The sequence below is a fragment of the Pseudonaja textilis genome, chromosome 1 (assembly GCF_049901715.1).
Source record: "Pseudonaja textilis isolate UNSWEBS1 chromosome 1, rPseTex1.2, whole genome shotgun sequence".
NCBI lineage: Eukaryota > Metazoa > Chordata > Lepidosauria > Squamata > Elapidae > Pseudonaja > Pseudonaja textilis.
Genome location: NC_141990.1, coordinates 181,847,395 through 181,855,168, shown reverse-complemented (window position 1 = coordinate 181,855,168; position 7,774 = coordinate 181,847,395). Strand labels below are relative to the sequence as shown.

The 7,774-nt window shown below is 36.1% G+C and overlaps 1 long non-coding RNA gene across 1 annotated transcript; it reads right to left on the bottom strand.

Annotated features, from left to right (window-relative positions):
* Positions 1-264: 264 nt before the first annotated feature.
* LOC148127954 (uncharacterized) lies at positions 265-7,076 on the bottom strand. Its single transcript, XR_015740727.1, has 3 exons — positions 6,362-7,076; positions 1,202-1,296; positions 265-701 (listed from the first exon to the last, which is right to left on the bottom strand). It is a non-coding gene; the product is annotated as an uncharacterized LOC148127954 (long non-coding RNA).
* Between the last annotated feature and the right edge of the window lie 698 nt (positions 7,077-7,774).

Below are 7,774 nucleotides of genomic sequence, written 5' to 3'. Positions count from 1 at the left end.
GTTGATTTTATTATATTACACTATATTTATTTGATTCTTTTTATTAACTTTATTGTTTTAAGTATGGTTTATATTCTGTAAATCATCTTGAGTCGCCATGGGCAAATAGGCAGCAATATAAATTCAATAAATAAATACATAAATAAATAAATATTGCTATTGCCAAAATATATGGCTGATTCATGACTCCCTTTAATTTTTTTCCCATTATTATGGCTACTGCAGGTGGGATCCCATAAAAAGAATGAATGACGCACAACAGAATGAAGAGTTTTGTTTTATTTAAGGGATAAATCCAATACACATACAAAGAGAAGATCGTTTCCTGATCAATTGTGATCACCATCAGCGGGGGAGTTTTGTCATTTCTGTTCAAAATTGCTCCATTCTCTTTTCTTCTCCAAGCTGTCCTCCCATAAGGTTGAGGTACAATTGCTACACTCTGTGTTTGAATGCTGTAAAATATTCAAGTAAAAAAAAAAAAATCCCTTGTTTCCCTTTTTTGATATCATATCTGATGGTTTACTTGAAAAAAAGGAACCAGAGGATCTTCTGATTAGAGAAAAATGTTATTTTTGACAGTTGCATATCTTTCTTAAGTGGAAAAAAATTAGTAGCTTTGCTGTCAGTATTGGAAATGCTTCTGATCGTTAAATCTGTGAGTGACTTTGTTGGAGAATGTATAACAGTGAACCGAAGTACTGAAATGAAAATGAAATGAAATTTAAATTCCTATCATTTAATTATAAAATGGATTTGTGTAATAGTGCCAAAAAAGAGCCAACTTTACTTTGCTTGGTAGGATCCTGTTGCTTAAAAAACATTTTATCTAACCCATTTAAATTACAGAATTATGTGCTCATTATCCCACATTATCCCAAGCCTACATATAAAAATACCTAAGACTTTTTAGGGCTTATATATTTCAAATAACATGAATATTTAGGATTAATGATGCAGGCTTCAGAAATAGATCAAATGTATTAAAATCTCTTGAACAGCATTGGTAGGGGCAGATGTCTCAAAAGTTCTTTTTAATAGAATACCATAGCTTAAGGCATGAGGTAGCCTAGCGGTTAAGACCGGAAGGTTGGCAGTTCTAATCGAAGTACCGTGTGATGGGGTGACCTCCCATCCTTGCCGCAGCTTCTGCCCACCTAGCAGTTCTAAAGCATGCAAAAGCAAGTAGATAAATAAGTACCATTTTGGTGGGAAGGTAAAGGCATTCCATATGCATCAGTGTATAGTCATGCTGGCCACATAACCTTGGAAGCATCTTTGGACAATGCTGGCTCCCTCGGTTAGGAAATGGAGAAAAGAGTCAGACAAAACTAGACACTACAGTTGGACAAAACTTACTTTTACTTTTTTTTAACCATAGTTTTATGATTTTATATATTATTACTGGAAACTTTTTTAAATTCAATTTGGAGCCTGGATATTGTGAAAAATTTAAACCAAGTAAACAACTGTACATGATATCTGAAAGGAAGATGCCCAGAGGAGAAATTTCTGTACCTGTATCACCCCTATTTGTAGAGATTATAACTAACTTTGTGGGCTACTGCTGCATAAACCTAAAGAGGACCATCAGATGATAGGTGAAAGCCAGAAACATTTGTCTGCCTAAGGAATTTTTCTTCTTTGGAGCTGAGTCACACAACCTGAATTCCTTTTCTTTCTGGACTATCAGAATTTGGTTGTTCATGCAGGCTACTATTTTTTTTTCCCAGAATACCTCAAATATTTTTTTTAAAATGTGGTTGCTGTATTTTTGTAGGCTAAAACTAGCACTTTAGGCTGTACTCAGAAACTCACTGGTAGTTAAAACCCACAATATTAATATTTGCTGTTCGGCTGTAATCTGCCATCACACAGACTGCTTTATTCTTCTGCACCAATTGTGATTTTATACTAGCCATCAAAAAGCAGCCTCAAATAAAGCACATTGGGGCAGTCTGCTGTAGTGATAGAAAGGGCACGAGTCATAACTACCAGGGCCTTTTGTTCCAGATTGGGTACAATTTTGGTAAAGCTGAGTAAAGTTCCCACAATCTCCACCTACAGTACTCCTTCTGGGGTGGGTGACACCATGTCCAGAATTATGAAAGAGAGACAGATGGCTTCTTGGCAAACAGCAGCTCTACCATGATAGGATTCAAAATCCTATTTAGACTTCAGTCTCTAGAAGCTGAGACAAAATGTCTATATAGATATCTGGCCTAAATACCTGCAATTTGACAGATCGAATCTCGCCAGGCTCAGGGTTGACATAGCATTCCCTCCTTCCGAGGTGGGTAAAATGAGGACCCAGATTGTTGGGGGCAAAATGCTGACTCTGTAAACCACTTAGAGAGTGCTGTAAAAGCACTGTGATGTGGTATATAAGTCTAAGTGCTATTGCTACAGCAGCTTGGAGATGTACCAAGAGCATACTATACTTCTTTCAAATCTTATGAATAACTTGTTTCAAGCAGATGGCAAAACAGGGATAAGGAGACTAAACCCCGCTGCATCATAAATAGAATTTCCTACTGGGCCAATCTTTTTCCTCACCATTGACTGATTCTGCACTGATAAAGGAATGGAACCACTGCAGAACAGTTTTCCTACACTTACTTTAGATGGGCACCATAATAAATAATGAAAGGTCAAGAATGGAAGGGCATATTCCTCCCGTCCAGGTTCTGATGAAAGTCATCCACCAGAGCAACCAATGCCATTTCTGTCCATGTTCATGCCTGAATCCTAACTGAATTACTTTGTAGTTAAAGCCATACCTAAAAAGGTTGTATATAAAGCAGTAGTTGTTCAATTATAGGATGGGCCTGAGAGGATGCAACACTATCTCTTTCCCTGCACAATCCCGTCTCCCAAAGAGGCATAGACCATGTCCCAGATGAATCTATTACCACATATGCCAACTGAAGAAGCAAGGAGGGACATGGATCCAAGCCACAGATGGCAAAGATTGGATCAGAATATTTTTTTTCTGCTTCATCTGAGATGCCAAAGCAAATCCCAAATCACCCTTCAAAATGCTACCTTGGCAATTCAGATCCCTCCCATGGAGATAAGACTTAATTAATTTGTCTCTGTAGGCAAAATGCCATGCAATCCCATCAAAGCAGCATGGTGGCAGATATTCCTTGCCGCTTATTTCCAACTGAAAGGCTCCCTTAAATAGTGCTACTGGATACTAGATGAATAAATGATAAAGTAAGGTTGGAAAAGTACTGACACTCTTCCAAGGTGTGGGCTTGAATATGAACTTGCTTGGTCATGGTCACTTTTTGTTTTCATTCCCTGGCACTTCAAGCATTCACTCGTCACTTCAACTTTTGCAGCAATTCAGCAAACTAAGGAGCACCCTGAGGTCAGAAAATAAGAGAGGCTGCTCAGAGGCAATCATGTCAAATGCAATGGTCACCTCCTAACCGTAATTCTTAACGAAGTACTCAAAAGAAATTCTTTCCCTGCAGCGGACTGTAAGCTTATTTTGTGTTGGCTTTAATTTTCATTCGGCTACAAAACTCAACGCTTCTCTTGCAAGATTCTATAATTTGGGATTATATTTTGCATTTATCATAACACATGGGGCCATTATTATCTTAATTTCATTAAATTACTAGTTTGATAATAGTTTTAAATAACTGTGAGAAACTTCCCTCTGTGGATGCATTTCAACAATCCAGTTTTCTTACAAGCATATTTGTTCAATTGTAATGTGGGATGTTTAATTTTTACCTAGCACAATGTATGAACAGAATTGTGTGGTTGGTTTATGCACTGATGCTTTATGTGAACAACAAACCAAATTTTCTGCTCTTTTGTGAAAGTGTCAAGGTTGGGGAGGAAATCACTGTAGCTTTCTTTTAAGCCATTGCTGTCTTGCTGAATATTCTTCACTGCCTTGATACAAAACTTTCTGTCTCTTTCTTCAAGCTGAAACAACTTTTTTTAAAAAATAAATTGCCTACGCAATTTGTACAATTTTAAAAGGCTTTATCTATTCACCGTGTTATGTCTTTTCTTTTTTACCTTAACAGAAACGTTAATGTTATTAGCTATATTTCAGCTTTAACTGAGACTTAATAGACAAGTTGTAATATGCAATTTTTATGACATCAAATGTGAATCAGCAATTGCATGTATAGAAAGTTAATTATGAGCCTGTCAGCTATAACCATATGTGCAAAGAAACCACAAGGTAGGCTTTCAAAGGAAAAAAGATAAATGGCCTATCAACAATACAAAAAAATTAAAAACATTCAGACAAAAGATGCTTTCAACTAGAAACAGTATAAAAATTGAAAACCACTGGTGAAAAGTACACAATAGTCCTTAAAACCCAAGACTAGTTTTTCTTAAATGTTCCTTATACTAGTGTATAACTACAACAACATATTGGACATGAGTTGCATTTGTTTTGTTGCTTCATTCTGTCCCACCCCAGCAACAATTCATACTATTTCTGTTTATAAATCTTGCAGTTTGAATTAGAAATGTGTCCTGAAAGCACAGCAGGCCAATCAGTCACTAAAGACCTGATTTTTATCACTCTCAGCCTTCTGAGACATTACATCATAGTTAGTGAGGTTTTGTTATACTGATCTTTGTCTTTAGCATGGAAGGAAAATGTCTATGCTTTCAGTTTGAACATAAAAAATATACAAGAAGGTCAGCAAAAAAATTTAAATGATATTTTGCAGCTTCCCTAAAGGGAGGAATAAAAATATTCAGAACAAAATTGCTTCTTCCCAATAACTTAACACAAACAGTATTTTCAGTCTGAAGTCATAATTACACTCATTAAAATCTCTTGGGAGATTCAGAGTCAAGGACAGTTAGCATCAGGCATCGTAGCTCCATTTTCAGAGCCCAGTAAACAACATTTCTCAATATTATTTCACTAACATTTAAAAAAAAACAGATAACCATGTTTTGTTATTACTAAACTATGTAAATGATAGAGATGTTTGATGAATACTATCAATTTATTTATTGGATTTATACCCTGCTCTGTAACCAAAAAAGCATCCTAGCCTCTTAAATCCATTCAGTTAACAAAAAAAAATGATATGTGTTTACCATCAAAAGTACTCAGTGCCAAGGAAAGCAAGGTAGAGAAGGAAGAGAGGAGTTACTACTGAATCATGGCAAAATCTGTCCACCCAGAGACGATTCAGAGGACAGCCAATAAATATATTTCTTCCAGTGGTGGGATTCAATTTTTTTTTACTACGGGTTCTGTAAACATGGCTTGGTGGGCATGGTGGGCATGGCAGGGGAAGGATACTGTAAAATCCCCATTCCTCCCCTACTCCTGGGGAAAGGTTACTGCAAAATCCCATTCCCTCCCCACCCCACTAACCTGCTTTCCAGCTCCGTTCTCCTGTGCAGGGCAACAGAAAAAGTCCCAATCAGCTGGGACTCTGGAGGCAGAGAATAGATGGGGGCAGGGCCAGTCAGAGGTGTATTTGCCAGTTCTCCAAACTACTCAAAATTACTACCGGTTCTCCAGAACTGGTCAGAACCTGCTGAATACCACCTCTGATTCCTTCTCTAAAATTCCATCTTGAATTAATGCACGAAGCATGGAAACAATTGCTTCATCTGGAGCAAATAAAGCAGTATTTAAAACAATGGGGGCGTTTCCCCCATCCCTCCTAAACTCTATTTCTCCAAATGAAAACCATGTTCATTCTCTAGGGCTTGGAAAGGCAATAGGCCTTGGCAAGCTGAATGGAGAACCGTTCATGCGCTCTCTGGATCAGGGCTATTAAACTTGTGGGCAGCAGGCCAGATGCATCATGCGCTAGCCACACGCACACCCAGCTTAGTGGAGGGGGGGGAAAGTCCTGATACACCGCCATGATGACATGAGTTTGACCCTCCTGCTCTAAATGCTTCCCCTCGCTAGTAAATTGCTTCCCAAGCTAGTAATTGTGGGAATACTTGTTTTTAATCTATTCATTAATATTGCTGGGGGATCATTACTTGGGAATTCCCACCTTCAGAAAATAGCTTTTCTTTATAGAGGAAAAAGCCAACAGCATTTGAAAGCAATCAATGGCTCGAAAATTATCAGAACAAAATTGTCATACAAATACACTTCTAAAAAAAAAAAAAAGAGGTTGCTGTTACAATTGAATTTATCAAAAACATGCTTTGCCATATGACCAACTTAACATAGATTGCTGATACTATTTGAACATATTTCAACAGTACTGACTTTCTCAAAGGTACATTCACTAAAAACAAATTGGCTCTTCCAATTGAACGTCAAAGACAGGAAAATTAATCATGCAAGTCCACTGATCCTTAGCAAGAATATTAGGAAAAGGCTGGCTACTAATACCTTACTATGTCCTGTCCAAAAGTCTTGATTCTGGAGCAAGTACAAGATTTCTTTTGTTGCCTTTTACGGTTTCCTTTTTGAAGATTTAAGCTACAAATGAATGCTCATTTTGAAGGGTAGAAGCAACTCTGACAATTTCTCATCAAGTCCTCAGAGTATTTATCTGAAGAGTATTTATATAAATGCTATAGGTTGAAATTGGTTAAACTCTGTTTTTATTTTTATTTTTTTTCTTTCTGGTATATGTGTAATAGAAAATGCAATTGATTATACAAAGGATATGAGAAAATAGAAAACATAATGAACTAGAAGGGATTATGTGGGAATGTTAAATATTTATAATGAATGTATTATATGGAAACAAAGAAAAAATATGAAATGATTATATGAATATCTCTGGAATATATATAAGATATATCATTAGATGGGGGCATATACAATGTGGATCCTAAATGTATTAATCTTACTTTACTTTTACTCATTTTTTCTTTCATTGTCTAATTATATATTGGTCTTGAGAAAGTTATAGATGATAACAATACATAATGTAATATAAAATAGGTGGTAAGCTGAAAATGGAAATAAAAGGAGCTAAAGAATTGAAAATATATGTGAGGATGAAATGATTTTGATATTGAATTAATGAATTGAAATATGAAAGGGAAATTTATCTAAAGATTAGTTGAATAGATAATAATTTGAGATGATATTAATTAAGAAAGGTAAAAATGTAACTATGACTATGTATAAATATTTTAATCTGGAACTACGTTGCTCACGTGAAGAGATGTGTAAAAAATAAAAACAAAAAAAACTTTGGGGAAAAAAAAGAGTATTTATCTGAAGCGGACTGACAGAGAGGAAACAAGGCCATTGAACTCAGATATTTACATCTTAGGATTTTATTGTATGCTGAGGATGTAGGATGTAAGTAGTACAAGTGGGAATTCAGCCAAAACTCAAAATATACAACCCTATACATTACAAATCTTCCATATGTTAACGAACTGGTGCAAACTGCTAAAGCCGGTATTAGGAGAGACATAGTTTCTGCAGAATGCTGTTACCTACTTATTTAAAGAGGCCTTGTTATGTTTAATAGGCTTTACTGGCACAGATGTCCTTCAGTTTAGAGTCACAGCAAGGTAGTACTGTTGCATATAGGACAATATTTCCTAAACTAATAATTGCGCAGATGCTTGCTGTTGTTTTTAACCCTATTCATTACTATTGTTGGGAGATCATCTGGGTGGGCTTTTTCCCCAGGAAGCGACACTGGGGGCTTTTGTCCATACAGTAGAAAGTCAACAGCATTTGAAAGCAATCAATCGCTCAATAATTATCAGAACAAAATCTTCATACAAATAGATCACTAAATAAAGAAGTTGCCATTACAACTGAATATATCAAAGA